This window comes from Erpetoichthys calabaricus, chromosome 4, assembly GCF_900747795.2.
Source record: "Erpetoichthys calabaricus chromosome 4, fErpCal1.3, whole genome shotgun sequence".
Classification (NCBI taxonomy): Eukaryota; Metazoa; Chordata; class Cladistia; order Polypteriformes; family Polypteridae; genus Erpetoichthys; species Erpetoichthys calabaricus.
In genome coordinates this window covers 311,408,868-311,427,644 of record NC_041397.2, presented here as the reverse complement: position 1 = coordinate 311,427,644, position 18,777 = coordinate 311,408,868, and positions in this window count along the sequence as shown.

The following is an 18,777-nucleotide window of genomic DNA, read 5'->3' as shown; positions in this document are numbered from 1 at the left end:
TGAGAGAGGAAAACACACACCTGTCAGTGCGTCAATGTGAAAGGCTGAGCACCACCAGGGGGCGCTGTGACCATTAAATGTGTTGAATGTTCTGGGAAAGCCACCAGACTGAAGAAAGGAAGGCCAAGGAGGGAGCGGCTGAGATGGCGACACCTGCTGGCCAATTTAGGGCACATCATCCCAGGAGGCAATGGCGTGAGATGACAAATACGTGAAGTCGCCTCCACCGATGTCCAGCTGTCTGCTAGAGTGGGCACCATGGAGAAGATGAAATGGACCCCTCTGGTACACAACTGGATGGTGCAGTACAGTTGACTGATGGGATGAAGTTGAGTCTGCCAGTTTATGCCCTCCTCTACTTGTGGAAGTGTTTGAGCAGATGAAGTGAAATCTGGAGAATTTAGTGGGAGACCACCAAAGGGATGGGGGCCACAAGCTGAAAAATGTGGAATGGGACAGGGACCTCACAATTAGAGAGAAACACACAACACCCATCAGCATGTCCACTTGAAAGGCTGTGCACCACCACGGGAGCGCCATGTCCTTCAGAGGTACATATTACTCCGGCAAGACCACCAGACTGAGAGAGGATGACCAGCAAAGGAAAGGCTGAGATGGTGTCCATCATCCCAGAAGGTAATGACAAGGAGTAGGTGAAGTCACCTCCATCGATGTCCAACTGTCTGCTAGAATGGGCACCGTGAAGGGGATGAAGTCAAGTCTGCCAGTTTATAACTCGAGCTAACAGTGGAAAGGTCTGAGCAGATCAAGTGAACTCAACAGAATTAAATTGGAGACCACCAGTGGAATGGGTATGGCAAGCAGAAAAGACCATTATAGGGCACGGGCCTAGTTTTAGAAGATCCTAGTAAGGAGGGAGAAACACACAACACCCATCAGTACACCACCAGGGGGCGTCGTGTGCTTTAAATGTGCTGAGTTGCTGTGATTGGCGATGGACCTGAGAGAAGAAGACCAAGGAGGGAATGGCTGAGATGGCGACACCTGCTGGCCACCTTAAGGCCTGTCATCCCAGGAGGTAATGGCGTGAGATAACAAGTAGGTTCAGAGTGTCTGGTAGAGTGGGCACCATGGAGGAGGTGAAGCCAAGTCTGCCAGTTTATGACTCGAACTAACAGTGGAAACATCTGAGCAGATCAAGTGAAGTCTTCAGAATTTAATAGGTGATGAGCACTGCAAGGAGAAATGTGTGGCATGGCCAGGACAGGGGCTTTACAATGTAATGAGTGAGAGAGACACAGAGCACCCATCAGCACCTTAGGGTGAAAGGCTGAGCATCACCGGGGGGTGGGGGGGGGGGGGGGGGGGCATGTCCTTCAAATGTGCTGAGTGCTCTGGGAAGGCCACCAGACTGAGAGAGGAAGACCAAGGAAGGAACGGCTGAGATGGCAACACCTGCTGGGCACCTTAAGGCCCAACATCCCAGGAGGTAATGACGTGAGACAACAAGTAGGTTCAGAGTGTCTGGTAGAGTGGGCACCATGGAGGAGGTGAAGCCAAGTCTGCCAGTTTATGACTCGAGCTAACAGTGGAAAGGTCTGAGCAGATCAATTGAACTCTACAGAATTAAATTGGGGACCACCAGTGGAATGGGTGTGGCAAGCAGAAAAGACCATTATGGGGCATGGGCCTAGTTTTAGAAGATCCTAGTAAGGAGGGAGAAACACACGACACCCATCAGCACACCACCAGGGGGCACCGTGTGCTTTAAATGTGCTGAGTTGCTGTGATTGGCGATGGACCTGAGAGAAGAAGACCAAGGAGGGAATGGCTGAGATGGCAACACTTGCTGGCCACCTTAAGGCCTGTCATCCCAGGAGGTAATGGTGTGAGACGACAAGTAGGTGTCTATGGAGAAGGTGAAGGCCCCTCCACTGATGTCCATCTGTCTGCTATAGTGGACCTCATGGAGGGGGTGAAGCAACTCCATGATGCAGTAGAGAGAATTGAGCAGATAAAGTCAAGTCTGCTGATTTAGGACTGTCACCTATAGAATCGCGCTGGAGACCACCAATAAGATGGGGAGGTATAGTATGAGGCCTGGGCAGGGTCCCAATAAGGTCCTTGAAATGAGAGACAACAAACACACAACACCCACCAGCATGTGAATGTGAAAAGGCTGAAGACCACCAGCGGGCGCTGTGTCCTTCAGAGGCACATATTACTCTGGAAAGGTCACCAGACTGGGAGGGGAGGACCAGCGAGGGAATGGCTGAGATGGCGACACCTGCTGGCCAATTTAAGGCCCATCATCCAAGGAGGCAATGACAAGGAGTTGGTGAAGTCTCCTCCACCGATGTCTGGCTGTCTGCTAGAGTGGGCACCATGGAAGAGATGAAGTGGACCCCTCTGGTACACACCTGGATGGTGCAGTACGGTTGACTGAGGGGATGAAGTCGAGACCGCCAGTTTATGCCCCCTTCTACTTGTGGAAGTGTTTGAGCCGATGAAGTGAAATCTGAAGAATTTAGTGGGAGACCACCAATGCAAGCAGAAAAATGTGGAATGGGACAGGGACCTCACAATTAGAGAGAAACCCACAATTCCCGTCGGCATGTCCACTTGAAAGGATGGGCACCACCAGGGGGAGCTGTGTCTGTGAAATGCACAAATTACTTTAGTCAGTCCTTCTCACAGATCATCAATGTTCCTGTCAGAGACCCTACTTATTCGCTTCCTGAGATCTTCTTGAATGGACCCTTCCAGAAAATATCCTTATTGCTCATCTTGTGGTTGGCCATGTGCTCCTGATTCAGACCCCCCCCTCCCCAGTAGCCTTGTCATTGCTCACAGCCCCCCCCGGCACACCTGATGTACGACTCTGTGAGGCAGTCGAGAAGACTGAGATGTGAAGTTAGATGTCGAGTTCATGACCCCCTCGGAACAGAATTTAGTGTCGGACCCCCGTCAAGACGAGGACTACAAACACAAATGGGTTGCATGGAGTCCAGTCTAGTGGTAAAGTCGATGACACTGATGGACGCCTGTGTGGTGGCACTGAGATGATTGAGGAGATGACGTCGAATCTGCTGGTTTGTGACCCTGTGGATCACCAGACGACAGAACAATCAGTGAAGTCAATGAGATCGACGCCCACCCATGTGGAACCGCAGAGTCGCCTCGGCCGCGTTTTGGGATCTGCACTCTTCTCTGTGGCCCCCAAGTTCACGTCAGGCTTTGTCACCGTAGCGTGTTCACATTGTCCACCCACCGGTCACCCAGGATGTCCCGTAGCCCACCCATTTCCAAGTCTGTTTGGCTGGCTTTACACTTTGTGTTTTGAAGGCCTCACAAAACATTCAGGTGCTGAGGGGGAAAGTCACGTCAGATGCGTCTGCTCAAGTCACTCGTCACGAGGGGGCAAACGTCGTCACCATGAGTGCAAATGACATGAGTCCTTTCAGGCTTCCATCAACTAAGATGGCTACCTGTTTGTAGAGGATTGTATCAAGTGATGCCCACCTACTCCTCTATGTTAGAAGACACTTGTGCGGTCATCTGCTGCTTCTTGCCCACTCAGGTCTGCTGGAGATGCCATCTTTGTGGGGTATCCATGGAACGACCCCCCCCCCCACCCCCCCCTTCCCTGCTTGATGTGTTTAGGGAAGGATTGAAGACCCCCGTTGGGTGAACGTCTGTCTAACTGAGGATGGCTTTGACAGGTTCTGGTAACCAATGAATTGTTGTCACTTGTGTCACCTTGTCCTTGTTACGCTCATTCTGGAACGATCCCCCCAGACTGATGTTTACTCATTTGCAAGATGCTTGAGATAAAGGAAATGGAGATGGAGAAGGAAGTCAAATTTCAGGTTTCTTAAGTGCCCTATGGGATGGACTGGCACCCTGACTGGGATGATGGACAATTCCTGACCCTTACGGGAGGCCATATTGGATGGACACCATATATAGAGGATTAACCTGGCTGGGGTGGTCCCTGATTATTATCCCATTCAGGGTGGAAGCTTAATGGATGAACTGGAGTTGGGGAGGGGGGTGGGGTTACTGGCTGTCAAGAGCACTTCCTTCCCCAGTACAATAGATGGCAGTGCTCTGGCATGGCCCCAGTATGGACACCAGTATGAACATCATAGAGCAATGGGCTTCGTATAGGCAATCCTGTCGGGGTCCTTGGGTGCCACCAGATGTCACTGCTGGGAGAAGAACTCTCAGTTTGGTGGGTCCAGCATAAAAGAAGCCACCTGACCTCACCCAGGTGAGCTGGAGTCAAGTGGGAGAGGACGAGATTCGCCTGGAGAGGAGTGGAGGGAGATAATCCAGAAAAGAACCTGCGAACAGTAATGTTGTATAAGGAAAGTCACTTTATTTGTATCTTTGATTGCATGGGGGCTTTTGTGTTTGGGGTCTGGGGCTTTGGGGTGCCCCCTGTTGGTCACACTATGTACATATACTGTATGTATAAATCTTTGTTACATTACAGTATTTGTTCTTATGACTCCCTCTCCATTTCCCTTAACACTGGTGTGAGGGTTAATGAGGAGGAGTGTGAGAAGGGGCTATGCAGGCCAGGACTGCCCTATGATTGTGTCAGCGTGCAGCCATAAAGGGAGCAAAGAAAAGTTAAATTAAAGAGCTCAGGTGAAAAAAAAGATTAATAGACATTACCAGGCCTGAAAAGTAAAAAAATAAAAAAGGTCTCGGGTGGGGGTTTGGGGGGGCTAGGGCACTGAAGAAAAAATGTTGACATTTGTACGGAGGCAAATCCCCTTGAATGAAAGTCTGCCACGTGCTCTTCAATCACAATGTCTGAATTGTTTGAGTTGTCATTTTAGACTGCGGAGCAGAGGGGCAAATCAAGAAAAAAAATGGGTCTTTGTCCCAAACGTTATGGGGTGGGGGTGGGGGTGGGGGCACTGTGGTCCTGCATTTGTCATACAGAGGAGTTGGAGTGTCGAGGTGTTGTGTTCATGAGGAAAACTGGGGGACGTCCTTGTGTGACACACAGCGTCTAACCCTCTCGTCCTCTTGCAGCCCTAGAGTGGAGGAGGAGACCACCAAAGAGCTGATTCTGGTCTGCGGACTGAACCTGTGAGTGTCGGGGGGCCACGTTAAGAGATTTAATGTCCATACTGCGTGAGGTCAGCCCTGCATTGAGTGAGTAATACAGCAGTCACTGAGGGCTCTGACAGCTTCTCACATTCTGGTGTCGTAGGTTTGGTTACAACGGTGACTAAGCCTGAGGTCACAGAATGGGCAGATCACGCTGAGATGGAACGTCAGGTGTCAGTCAGAGAAAACCGACAACAGACAGTGACAAGGACATTTTATATTACCGCAGATAAACCTGGTGGGCAGTGGTCAGTGTGAGGGGCTGTTGAGTAGCCTTTGAGGTGCAGGCATTGTAAGGGTCCTAACTGTCACATGTTTGTGGAGTCTGGTGACATCATCGCCCATCACATGTGCTAAAAAACAGAAGACAGGCCACCAGCTTGATGATAAGTGACGAGAGCAGCCTGACCCGGAAATGTCTGACAGACTTACAGAAAAGAACGCAGAACACAGTTTAGAAGAAGACAATAGGATGGAAATTATAACAAGGCGCTATATAATAGATAGATAGATAGATAGATAGATAGATAGATAGATAGATAGATAGATAGATAGATAGATAGATAGATAGATAGATAGATATGTAAGGCACTATATAATATAAAGATAGATGAAAGGCACTAGATAGATAGATAGATAGATAGATAGATAGATAGATAGATAGATAGATAGATAGATAGATAGATAGATAGATAGATAGATAGAGTGCATCCGTAAAGTATTCACAGCGCATCACTTTTTCCACATTTTGTTATGTTACAGCCTTATTCCAAAATGGATTAAATTCATTTTTTTCCTCAGAATTCTGCACACAACACCCCATAATGACAACGTGAAAAAAGTTTACTTGAGGTTTTTGCAAATTTATTAAAAATAAAAAAAACTGAGAAATCCCATGTCCATAAGTATTCACAGCCTTTGCTCAATACTTTGTCGATGCCCCTTTGGCAGCAATTCCAGCCTCAAGTCTTGTTGAATATGATGCCACAAGCTTGGCACACCTATCCTTGGCCAGTTTGGCCCATTCCTCTTTGCAGCACCTCTCAAGCTCCATCAGGTTGGATGGGAAGCGTCGGTGCACAGCCATTTTAAGATCTCTCCAGAGATGTTCAATCGGATTCAAGTCTGGGCTCTGGCTGGGCCACTCAAGGACATTCACAGAGTTGTCCTGAAGCCACTCCTTTGATATCTTGGCTGTGTGCTTAGGGTCGTTGTCCTGCTGAAAGATGAACCGTCACCCCAGTCTGAGGTCAAGAGCGCTCTGGAGCAGGTTTTCATCCAGGATGTCTCTGTACATTGCTGCAGTCATCTTTCCCTTTATCCTGACTAGTCTCCCAGTCCCCACAGCATGATGCTGCCACCACCATGCTTCACTGTAGGGATGGTATTGGCCTGGTGATGAGCGGTGCCTGGTTTCCTCCAAACGTGACGCCTGGCATTCACACCAAAGAGTTCAATCTTTGTCTCATCAGACCAGAGAATTTTCTTTCTCATGGTCTGAGAGTCCTTCAGGTGCCTTTTGGCAAACTCCAGGCGGGCTGCCATGTGCCTTTTACTAAGGAGTGGCTTCCGTCTGGCCACTCTACCATACAGGCCTGATTGGTGGATTGCTGCAGAGATGGTTGTCCTTCTGGAAGGTGCTCCTCTCTCCACAGAGGACCTCTGGAGCTCTGACAGAGTGACCATCGGGTTCTTGGTCACCTCCCTGACTAAGGCCCTTCTCCCCCGATTGCTCAGTTTAGATGGCCAGCCAGCTCTAGGAAGAGTCCTGGTGGTTTCGAACTTCTCCCACTTACGGATGATGGAGGCCACTGTGCTCATTGGGACCTTCAAAGCAGCAGAAATGTTTCTGTAACCTTCCCCAGATTTGTGCCTTGAGACAATCCTGTCTCGGAGGTCTACAGACACAATTCCTTTGACTTCATGCTTGGTTTGTGCTCTGACATGAACTGTCAACTGTGGGACCTTCTATAGACAGGTGTGTGCCTTTCCAAATCATGTCCAGTCAACTGAATTTACCACAGGTGGACTCCAATGAAGCTGCAGAAACATCTCAAGGATGATCAAGAGAAACAGGAGGCACCTGAGCTCAATTTGGAGCTTCATGGCAAAGGCTGTGAATACTTATGTAAATGTGCTTTCTCAATTTTTTTATTTTTAATAAATTTGCAAAAACTTCAAGTAAACTTTTTTCACGTTGTCATTATGGGGTGTTGTGTGTAGAATTCTGAGGAAAAAATGAATTTAATCCATTTTGGAATAAGATTCTAAAAATTGGCCCTAGTGTGTGCTTGGTGTGTGGGTGTGTTTGTGTGTGTCCTGCGGTGGGTTGGCACCCTGCCCGGGATTGGTTCCCTGCCTTGTGCCCTGTGTTGGCTGGGATTGGCTCCAGCAGACCCCCGTGACCCTGTGTTTGGATTCAGCGGGTTGGAAAATGGATGGATGGATGGAATAAGGCTGTAACATAACAAAATGTGGGAAAAGTGATGCGCTGGAATACTTTCTGGATGCACTGTAGATAGATAGATAGATAGATAGATAGATAGATAGATAGATAGATAGATAGATAGATAGATAGATAGATAGATAGATAGATGTGAAAGGCACTATATGATAGATAGATAGATAGATAGATAGATAGATAGATAGATAGATAGATAGATAGATAGATAGATAGATAGATAGATAGATAGATAGATAGATAGATAGAGATGTTTGGTGTTCACCCCTGAGGATGCCCAGGGCAGTGGAGGTGCCCACCTAACCTGACCATTACACCGTTGATGATGCTGCCCAGCCCAGTTTGACGTGATGCCCATCTCCAGTACGTGTGGGGGGTCTCAGTGGGTACGGCGTTGTCCTGATCTTAGTGCTCTTTGGGTTACAAACTGAGATTTCGTGTCTCCATTGTGGTGACCACGGTGGGCTTCCTTGGCCCCTCCACTCATAAGGCTCATCCCACGGCTGTGTGTCCCCCCTCACAGATCAAAGCTTATCCCCCCCACCCCCATTCTCATAACCATTTTTCTCATTGTCATGTTTTGCTTTTGTTGGCACTTTTTTGGGTCAAGCAGCACGCACAATCTCCCTGTCAAGTGTTGTTTTTCACACCCACCCTCCTGACTGGGACCCCCAGGTGTTTATGCCACTCTGTCAGACCATGTAGGCTTGTCAAGGCTGAGTGACTTTGCTCAAAACAAGGTTCCCCGTGTTGGCCAACTTTCTCAATGTTGCCGCTCCTCTGCTGTGCCCGCTGCACATGTTCTCGATCAAAACAAGCGTGGTGGTGCCAAGGGCTCTCAGACAGTTTAAACACACCTGCCAGAGTATGTGTGTGTGTGTGTGTGAGGGGGTCTCCGGCCTATGATTTATTGTCCTCTATGGTGCACATAAACACAGGAAAAGTGCAAGACGGGTAAATAATTACTTTTTACTATAAATAAATAAATAAATAAATGATAAATGAATTGATATTAATAATTTGGCATTGCTAGTAATAAATAATAACAACAACGAATCATAAAAATCAACAGTAGCAGTGAAAGTAACAAATGAAGACGCCATTTCACGAGTAGTCATCTGACATATAAAGACCACTAGGAGCAGATCAGGAGGATGGGGGCTCAGCACAGAGTTTGCAGTTCGGACCACCAGAGGGTAGAAGTTTTTGCAGACCCTGGCAGAACTTGTTCTGATGCCTTCTGGATGGCAGTGGCACAAAGGGTTCGGGGGGGGCGGGTGGTCCTTCGAATTGCTGCATGTCGAGGGTCATCGGTGTTGGTGGTCCTGCAGGTTTTTGAGGTGTGATTGTCGGTGTTTGAAGTCCGCCCTGCCTGTCTGGCTGCTCTGAAGTCGTTTCTGATGATGTCACCCACATGACTCGGACCCTCACAATGGAGGGGTCCTTCCCAGTTCTTCACTTTCTCTTTTATTAAGCCAGACGGTGACTCCGCACAGGTGTAATTGGGATAATTGGGAGCCATTTAAAGGGGGCCTTGCAGCCCTGTAAGACTAAAATAAGCGATTAAGGGTTCATGGTCTTAACAGGCGAGACCACCAAAATGAAGCAGATAAATGTCACTTGAGCAGTAAGAGCTTCAACGTGCAATTAGATGACGTGTCATGAAGCACCTGCAGGATTTAGGGGGTCCGAGTCTTAAACAGCAGATCAATTCAGTTGAATGAATTAGCAGCACAAACTGGTCACCGATTAAGAGGAGGGTTGGAATGAAAACCTGCAGCCATTGCAGCCCCCCCCAGGATCAGAGTTGCCCCAAAGCTTTGCTTTATAAAGCTGGAGGGCAGTGAGGTCCCAGTGGTCTTTTCTACTGTGTGTAGGACATTAGGGTTAGGGTTGCAGCTGGTCAGAACGCCATTACTGGGGTCTCTGAAGAATGTGATGAGCATTGATGGGGGTTGGGGGGGGGTGCAGACTTGCTGACAGAAGTGCTGCTCCTTTTTGGTCATGGTGGTGGTCTTAACTGACCAAACATCAAGATATAGTGGTGCTCTGGAGTAATCCCACCCACCAAAGTGCAGTGGGGTGTGGACAGCTTGGCTTTCCTGAAGCCCACCATCATATTTTTTTGTGTTGTCCACATTAAGATTCTCCTTTTTCCTTTAGCTGACTGAGACCCCCACCAGCATTGTGCCACCATGTGATGATGGTGCACTGGTGGCAGACTAGGGGGCGCCAATGCTCAGCGTGTTGAGGGTCTTGGGTTTCTCTGTCCCATTGAAGTCAACAGTCGGGCTGACGTGTGTTTGTTATCACGAAGAAGAGCAACTGAGACGTCATCCTCAGTGGGACAGTCTGGGCAAGCTGGAGAGGGTCATGTGATGTGGGGAGGGGTGGGGCTTTCAGGTGACTCCCCCCCCCTCAGACAAGCATTCGAAAGAGTTCATAAAGGACCGTGGAGCAGAACGACGGCAACCACACGAAAATGTGAAAATATTTTAGCGTGCTGACAAAGAACGAGATTTTGACGTCTTGCCGCACGATCCCTCGTTAGCCGTTGATCACATGACAACTTCAGTCCCCCTTTCCTGAGTGCTCGCTTTTTATGTTCGATTTACGCATGTCTGGTAATTTGTGACGAGACGAATGTTGGAGCTGCACGGCGGGGGACACGTCACCAAGTCACCATGGGCCGCCATTTCTTTGTCCTGACTCTGGTGCCTTCTAGAACATTCTAGCACATATTCCAGTCATCCATCCATCCATTTTCCAACCCGCTGAATCCGAACACAGGGTCACGGGGGTCTGCTGGAGCCAATCCCAGCCAACACAGGGCACAAGGCAGGAACCAATCCCAGGCAGGGTGCCAGTCATTCGGATGATTATTATCACTGCTCTCCAGACTGAACATTGCTGTAAAATGACTTCCGCTCCTCTGAATCTCCCACTTGACTTCTGGGGGACGTAAACAATGCGGTGGTCCCATGTATGTCCGAGCCGCATGTGCTCTGCTGGGTGTAGCCGGGTAGTGCAGCTAGTATAGCTATATATATATTGGCGTATTAGCAGACCCAGAGCCAAAGGGAGTGTTGGGCAACCAGCAGACCCCCAATTATGCCTAAAGAAAGGTGGCAAAATTGGCCAAACTGAACAGCACGTCAGGGGGGCTTAAAACAAGAAAAGTGGTCCGCCTCAGGCGCTGGTAGTCAACAAACTTTCCCAGAAGGGGCGGAGCCTAATGACACACACACACCCGGAAGTGACATCACTCAGGCGATTGTGTTGACAAGAGCCCCGCCCCCCACTTAGCCCGGGGTGGTAGTGCCTTCCTGCGTAGAGCCTTGAAGATGCCCCCTAATTACAAAATACACAAAGAAACAATGAGTAGAATTGGGGTACAAACGGGTACCCCATTCAACATCCGGTGTCGAGGGGCACTAAAATCAAGATGGGGACTTCATTCATGGTGCCATCAGGTTAGGGATCTTTCAGTTGAACAAGCTTCAGAGCGAAGGGGGGGCATTCAGCAGCCAGACTCCCCTCCCATTCAGAAGTGAGACCCCCCTATTCAGAAGCGAGACCCCTACCTAATGTTTTTATCTGAATGATGTTTATCGTCACTTATTTTAGTCACTTACAATCCTGGACCCTGCGGTGGGCTGGCGCTCTGCCCGGCGCTTGTTTCCTGCCTTGCGCCCGGTGTTGGCTGGGATTGGCTCCAGCAGACCCCCGTGACCCTGTAGTTAGGATATAATGGGTTGGATAATGGATGGATGAATCCGGGACCACAAACTGAGCCACTCTATCCTTCTTGGGGGTCCAAGGCTCCGCTCCCCCGACCACCACCCCACACCTCGGGGTCGGCTTACTGCTTGGCCACCCAGTTAATCGCCAATAACGGTCCGGTGTCAGATGACAGCCTGCTACTGGTGGTGTAGTGGTAGTGGAGGAGGCGGGGCCATTGTCATCCTTGGAGGAAGTGATGTCATCAGTCCTCCAGATGGTTCTCTTCTCCATTCTAAGGCACCCATGAACAGGCTTAGTCACAGTGTCACCTTCATATTGCAACCGTAGCAACTGTGAGATACAACCTGTGCTGTATACACGTTGTCACTCATGTGCGCCAGAGGGTCACCTTCCAGGATCACCTAAGGCAGGTGGTGCCACCCCGGATTCACCGTCGCTAACAGTATCGTCTTCTTTTTCCCCTCACAGCCTCAAGAGACCGCCCACTGAGGGCAACAGAGCCAAGGAAGCCCCTCCCCTTCCAGTCCACCAGATATAAAAGCAAAGGAGGGGTGGGATGTCTCATTTTGGACCCGACCACGATGACAATGACATTAGCTTACTAAAGGGATTTGTGTCTCAGCGACAGTGCCTGCCAGCGCATCATCGCTGTTACTTCATTGAGTTTTTTTGTTGTTTTGCCCGTCTGCAACCCCAAGCTTTTGTCTTTTGCCCGCCTTATCATTCACCCCACTATATTACACACGGTGAGATGAGGCAAACTGAAGAAGAGTCGGGTTACACTGCGGGCATCTCACATAATGTCTTGGGCATGACTGCAGAAAAAAATGAGGCAAAGAAAATGCAATTCTTGAAATGTCGTCATAATGATGCCAGTTTGGTCAGAGCAGAGTAGAGGGGTCCTCCCTTCATGAGGAAACGGATGGGCATGACCACCAAAGAGCTGTAGAAGACGTGAAGGATGTCACTACGCACATTAAAGGAACGCCGTCTCCTGAGGAAGAAGAGCCTGCTCTGCCCTTTCTTATGTAGCTCCTCTGTGTTATGAGGCCGGTCCAAGCCTGTCACTAATGTGGACCTCCAAGTACTTGTAGGTGTGGACCACCTCAATATTCATACCAGACATCGAGGCTCTATGGTGCGGGGAAAGTCAACGAGCAGTTCTTTGGTTTTGCTGATGTGAAGGTGCAAACAATCCTCACAGTTCTCCCACCGACTCCTCTCCCTTTATCAGAACCCCCCATAAGTGCAGAATCATCTGAGACTTTCTCCGAGTGACCTGACCTGCTGTTCTATTTCTAATCGGAGGTGTGGAGAGTAAAGCGGACAGGTCTGGTCCTTGTGGTGCTCACACAGTCCTTGATCCTCACAGATGGTGGTCTGCCTGACAGATAGTCCGTCATCAGGACCCCACAGGCTCACCCACCTGCACATCTTTGAGGTGACCCCATCACAGGGATGGCTGGAAGGTACTGAAGGTGCTAGAAAAATCAAAACACATCATCCTCACAGTGCTGCCAGCTTTGCCCAGGTGACAATAAGCCTAAAATTGCACCCTCCACTCCAATCTTGGTCAGTCAGACAAACTGCATGGTGGTCTACCACAAGAGAACCCCTATAGTCCAGGACCAGCCTGTCAAAGGTCTTCATGATGTCAGATGTAAGTGCCACTGCTCTGTAGTCGTGAGGTGACGAGGACGCCCACCTTACAATGCAGGATGTTTTCCACAGCAGTGACACTTTTTGAAACCTTAGGGACAAACTGAACAGGTGACAGAGGACACCACAAAGTCGCTCAGCTCAGGACGGACTCCATCTTGTCTCACAGATTCTAACTTCCTCAGTTGTCTCCTTACAGTAAGGGACATCCCAAGCTGACGGTCAGTGGTGGACTCATCACCGGCCAATCCAGTTGATGTGGTAGGAGTTAAGTAGTGAGGGGACCTGGTGATTTGAAGAAGGTGGCAGTGGGAGGGGAAATCTGTTAACAAACTTTGCCCACATGCCCTTGTAGCACCTGAGCCTGGGATTGCTGGAGCCCAGTAATGACGCCCAGTCCATTCCAGACGTCCTTCATGTTCTTCTGAGGGAGTTTCTTTTCTGTTTCAATTTGTGGTGCTCCAGTGTATCCTAAATAGCCCCTCGATGGTCCCTTATCCAGGACACCACTGGCTCACCCACCTGCATATTTCACAGGGGTTTCTGGCTGGCACCTAAAGCACTGGAAATGTCCTACAACAGATGGCACACCCCTTTCTGTAGACGAGATGGCTAAGCCACAAATTAAAACCATATGACATCAAGTTAGGTGTCCTTACCAGCCCTGAGGACCCCTGTAACGAGAGAACGTGTCACTTAGCTGTGCTATCAGTCATTCAAGAACATCACAATGGGACTGACGTGTCAACAAAATTGCACAGTGAAACGCGATTTCCTGTCCTGCCACCTGGAGCCCCTTAAATGCCAAACACCCCCGAAAAGTTTGCATAGGACTTCGGGATGATTGACACTTGTTGATTTTCCACGCTCGGAATTTCCATCACGTACATTTCCGAGCATTAACAAGATTTGTACGCGAGCCCCCCGTTTCAGTTTTGGCTCCCCGTGTCCTATAACACAACAGAAAGTCTGGATGCTTGAGGGACTCGGCCTATTAACAAAGAGGACTGACAGGAGGAGCTGAAGCTTTGCAGTGTAAGCAAACAGAGCTTAATAGGGGAAGCGTTTGACTTAGTAAAGGAATTATTAGAGTGGACCCCCCCCCCCCCCAGCTACTCCTTAAAAATAAATTTAACAAGGGGGACACACCGATGAATCCTTAATGAAGGGCATTTCACGGAAATTCTAGAAAGGCGTTCTCTACGGCGAGAGCCCCAGACGCCTGAAGTGAAGGGCCGAGTAGATGTGCTCTGGGGTCACACTTTTTGGGTTGGCCTGAATTGTTTGAAAGTTTTCATGTAGAGTTTGAAAACTTTCAGGGGGTCCGAGGGTTAATTTGTATTTCACACCTCAGGCCCCCCCCACACTGTTGCCATAGCCCCGGTTGTCTTGGCCTCCTTCACTAATTCCATTTATCCCTGGTATTTTAAGGTAATAAGGATATCAAAAAAAAAAAGGTCTGGAGTAATAAAAACGGTAAACGGTTACTGGAAAATATGCAGCGGGCCTTTGCTTTTTCCTGTTGTGTAAAACTTTATAAATAGCTGAGCAAAGACGTAAAGAAAACGAAAAAGAGGTCCGTATCCGCTGTGTTCGGCGGGCGCTTTCTGCCCATTAAGTGGCTGTTTATAAACACGCTCAGCTGGTTCAAGGTGGTCAGAGGTCACCAAATTGCTCTTGGCAATATTGCCGACAACATTCCCGGAAAATTCCAGTCACGGTGAGAAGGGGGGGAATGCGCTTGCTGACTTCAGCGCCCACTTCCCAGCAGCGGGCATGGGAAACAGCGAGGCTTTGCGTGACCGAATGACGCGAGGTGCTGTGTCACCCTGACAGTAACGGGGGCTTGTTGTGAAAGGCCGCTTTATTGGCTCTTCCGGGGTTTTTACGTTCACCACCAAAGTCCAAACCGCAGACCCTCAGAGAGTTTTTGGAAGGGGATTCAGAGCTATTCTGTTGCTTTGGAACTCGCTTTGAAAGGCGCTATATAATGGAAAGACTGAGCGATTCCTCACAAGGAGGCAGGAGTAACCAGAAGCTCAGGAACATCTTGGTAGCCACCCACCCTGCACTGTGGACATCTTTATTCCAGTACGGTCATCTGCCACCCACCCCCCCCCCATATATTTGAAGCCCCCCCCATACCACTACCACTGATGTGTGTGTGGCACCTGATGGGGTCACTGTCCCAGGTGGAGCAGCTGGCAGACATCTTAATGGATATTCTCAATCTGTCCCTGTGCCAGGCTATCCTACCAGCGCGCCTCCAGGTGACCACCATTGTGACGGGGCGTTGGCTTTAGTGACTTCTGACCTCCATCATTATGAAGTTGGTTCACATTCTTCTCAAAGCATACCTACCTGCCCCCCCACACTGCATCCCCTCAGTCTGCATGTGGTCCAAACAGGTGGACCACAAGTGAAAGTCATGTTACACAGCCGTGACCCACCTGGCACACGTGTGACGATGCTCTTCATTGCCTGTCATTCAGCAATATATAACATCAGCCCCTCCAAGAGCGAGGTGGGCTTCCTCACTCCTTCCATATGTGGATTCTGCATCTCCTGACCAACAGACCCCCTTCTACAGAGCCCACATGTGTCCAGGTGGTAGCTACGTCAGTGGGACTCTGAGACCCCCCATGGACTGGAGGAAGACAGAGCGCTGGGAGACAATCTTCTGTCAAACCACAACAGACAGACCAATCGACAGTCATTGGCCAGGTAATAATGGACCACCAATAGCAATCTGGGAGGGGCCAGTCCAACTACACCTCCTGTTACACTGGGACACTCTTTATAGCGCCTTTAGACCCCTTCACTTTGTTCCCATTTTGCTATAATGTGGCCTTCTTCTATAATGAATTCCATTCAATTTTCCCTCGTTAAGTGACACTCGGCCCCCCAGAATGACAAAGTGAAAGCGGGATTTGAGGAATGTGAGCAAATTTATTAAACCTGAGAAGCCGAAGTCTCCCACTGACTTGCGCATTCAGAGCCTGTCCTCAGCCCAGAGTCTTCTTGGGTTTGACACCTCAAGCTTCACACCTTCGGCCCGGCAAATCCTCTCAAGCTCTGGCGGGTGGGCTGGAGACCACTGGTGGGCAGCTGTACTCATCTCTCCAGGGATGTTCCAGTCCGAGTTGTGGACATCACCAAGGACGTCACCAGAGTTGTCCCTAAGCCACTACTGAGTGTTTATGTTTTTGCTTGAGACCCTTCAGCCCAGTGTGCTGTCCAATGAGCGGGTTTGCATTATGGACATCTCTGGGCTTTGCTCCATTCAGCATGTCCTTGACCCTGACTGGTCCCACAGCCCCCTGATGCTACCACCACAAGACTTCAATGACGGAATGACATTGCACAGGTGATGACAGACACCTGGTGTCCTCCAAACATGATGCTCATCTTAGTCTCATCACACCAGAGAATCTCGTTACTCACAGTCCGAAAGTCCTTGAGGGGCTCTTTTCACAAACTCCAAGTGGGCTTCCATGTGTGTGACCTTTATTGAAGAAAGACTTCTGGGTGACCCCTCTGTCACAAAGCCCAGGTCAGTGCAGTGGTGCAGTGGTGGCCGGTTCTCCTGTCTCCACAGAGGCTCTCTGGAGCTCAGCCAGACTGACCACCATGTGTTGAGTCACCACTCGTACCAAAGACCACCTCCTCTGACTGCACATTTGGAAGAGGTGTGTGTGTAGAGGACCCTGTGCTTTTGGGGACCCTCGGGGCTATCTATCTATCTATCTATCTATCTATCTATCTATCTATCTATCTATCTATCTATCTATCTATCTATCTGCTATATAGTGCCTTTCATCTATCTATCTATCTATCTATCTATCTATCTATCTATCTATCTATCTATCTATCTATCTATCTATCTATCTATCTATCTATCTATCATATAGTGCCTTTCACTATCTATCTATCTATCTATCTATCTATCTATCTATCTATCTATCTATCTATCTATCTATCTATCTATCTATCTATCTATCTATCTATCTATCTATCTATCTATCTATCATATAGTGCCTTTCACTATCTATCTATCTATCTATCTATCTATCTATCTATCTATCTATCTATCTATCTATCTATCTATCTATCTATCTATCTATCTATAGTGCCTTTCATATCTAGCCAAATTCCTGTCAAACATCAAAGCCCACAGTCAGATGCCCTCACCCTTGGAGATGCCAGTGTGAGAAGTGGGTGTTAAATTCACTCGTCTATCCCGGAGCAGTCCATCACGAGGGGCTTGATTGTTAGTGCCATGTGACAGTAGAGCGCCCCCTTGGTGGTTAATAAACTATAATGCAGCTGCCTGTTTGTTTATGTGCCCCAAGTCTCTCTGTTCTTTTCCTGATCTGCTTGCCCAAGTTTTTGCTCTCAGGTGGCAGCACTGGTGCCAAGCTGGGCATCATTGCTATCACAGTGTTCACTCCCACTGCACCAGTTTAGGTTTTCCAGTTAAACTGGCACTCACTTTTTTTTCAGAATACCTGTAGGATGAAACACCTGGGCACTGGGAGGATATGCCAGTGCTGAGACTGTGTGATCCTAAGATGCTGGAGCTGTGATGGAGCAATGCCAACATAACAGGTGGCACAAACAGACTCATGAAGTACCTACAGGAGGGTGGCATATAAAAGGAGGATTGCACATTCACTCCATAATGAAGCCATTCTCATGTAACAATGGATGGAAAGCTGGCATCAGTCCCGTGTCGCTCACCAAGGAGGAGACGTGAAGCCGCTGGGGTGGCCGTTGGCTGCCTTTGTCAAAGAGTCGTAAAGTTCCAAGAGGCCCGAAGTGGCACACTGAGCAGATGGAGGTAATTATGCCTTCAACAAGCGAGCACAATTATAATAAAAGCTGCTCAATTATACTGCAAAATAAAATGAATTCATTTAAATAATTAATTTATTCAAAAAAATATGCATAAATAAGAATAAAATATGGAAAAGATGGACATTTAAATAGGCGCCCCATGTAATAACCAGTAACAGTGGCCTATTGAACGTGCCGGTGACAAAGGCAGCTTCATGCTAATGACAGCACCGGTGTGGTGACACATCTGCATGTTAATGTCGGGTGACCTTCCTCTGTTTCTGTGCCTTCTTGTCTCTCCTCCTTTTCACTTTCAGTTTTTTTCCTCTCAGTTTTGGGAATGCACTCCCAGCACATGGCAACAAACACGTTTAATGTAGCGCCTTTGTAAACAGGGGTGACACAATTGGAATCTTTTTAGTTTTTTGTTTCAGCAAATGAGTCAAAACAAAAGGCCACTGGCATCAAAGCGGGGGACAAAGAAGTTGGCAGTTCTGCTCACAGTGCCAGCGCTCCAAGTTCATATCTCACTCGAAATGTCATCTATGCGGAGTCTGCGTGTTCTCCCCATGTCTGAACTCAGGTGTCCTGCGATACTTCACTCTTTGCTCCACATTTGAAAGACTTGTGAGTGTGTGTGTAGGTGTGTGTGTGTGTGTGTGTCAGGGTAACTGCTGATTATCAACTGGACCAGCAGTCTCTGCATTTAAGGTCAGCACCTGCCATCTGCCTCATCCTCCAGAGATAGACTCCGCCCCCTCAACCTTGTGGGATGGTCATGTTGTGGCTCCTCCCTCAACTCCTGCTGACTTTACCTTTAAAGTCTTTATTTGGGATATGGGAGGCAGAACCATGCTTTTGGCCCCGCCCATTATGGTAATAACTTCAGTTGACCTCCTCCTCACCCCCTGAACTTCCCCAGGTCTGCATTAATTATGCACAGTGGGCGGGATTTGGATAATAGTGTGGCACCTTTCCTGTTCATCTAT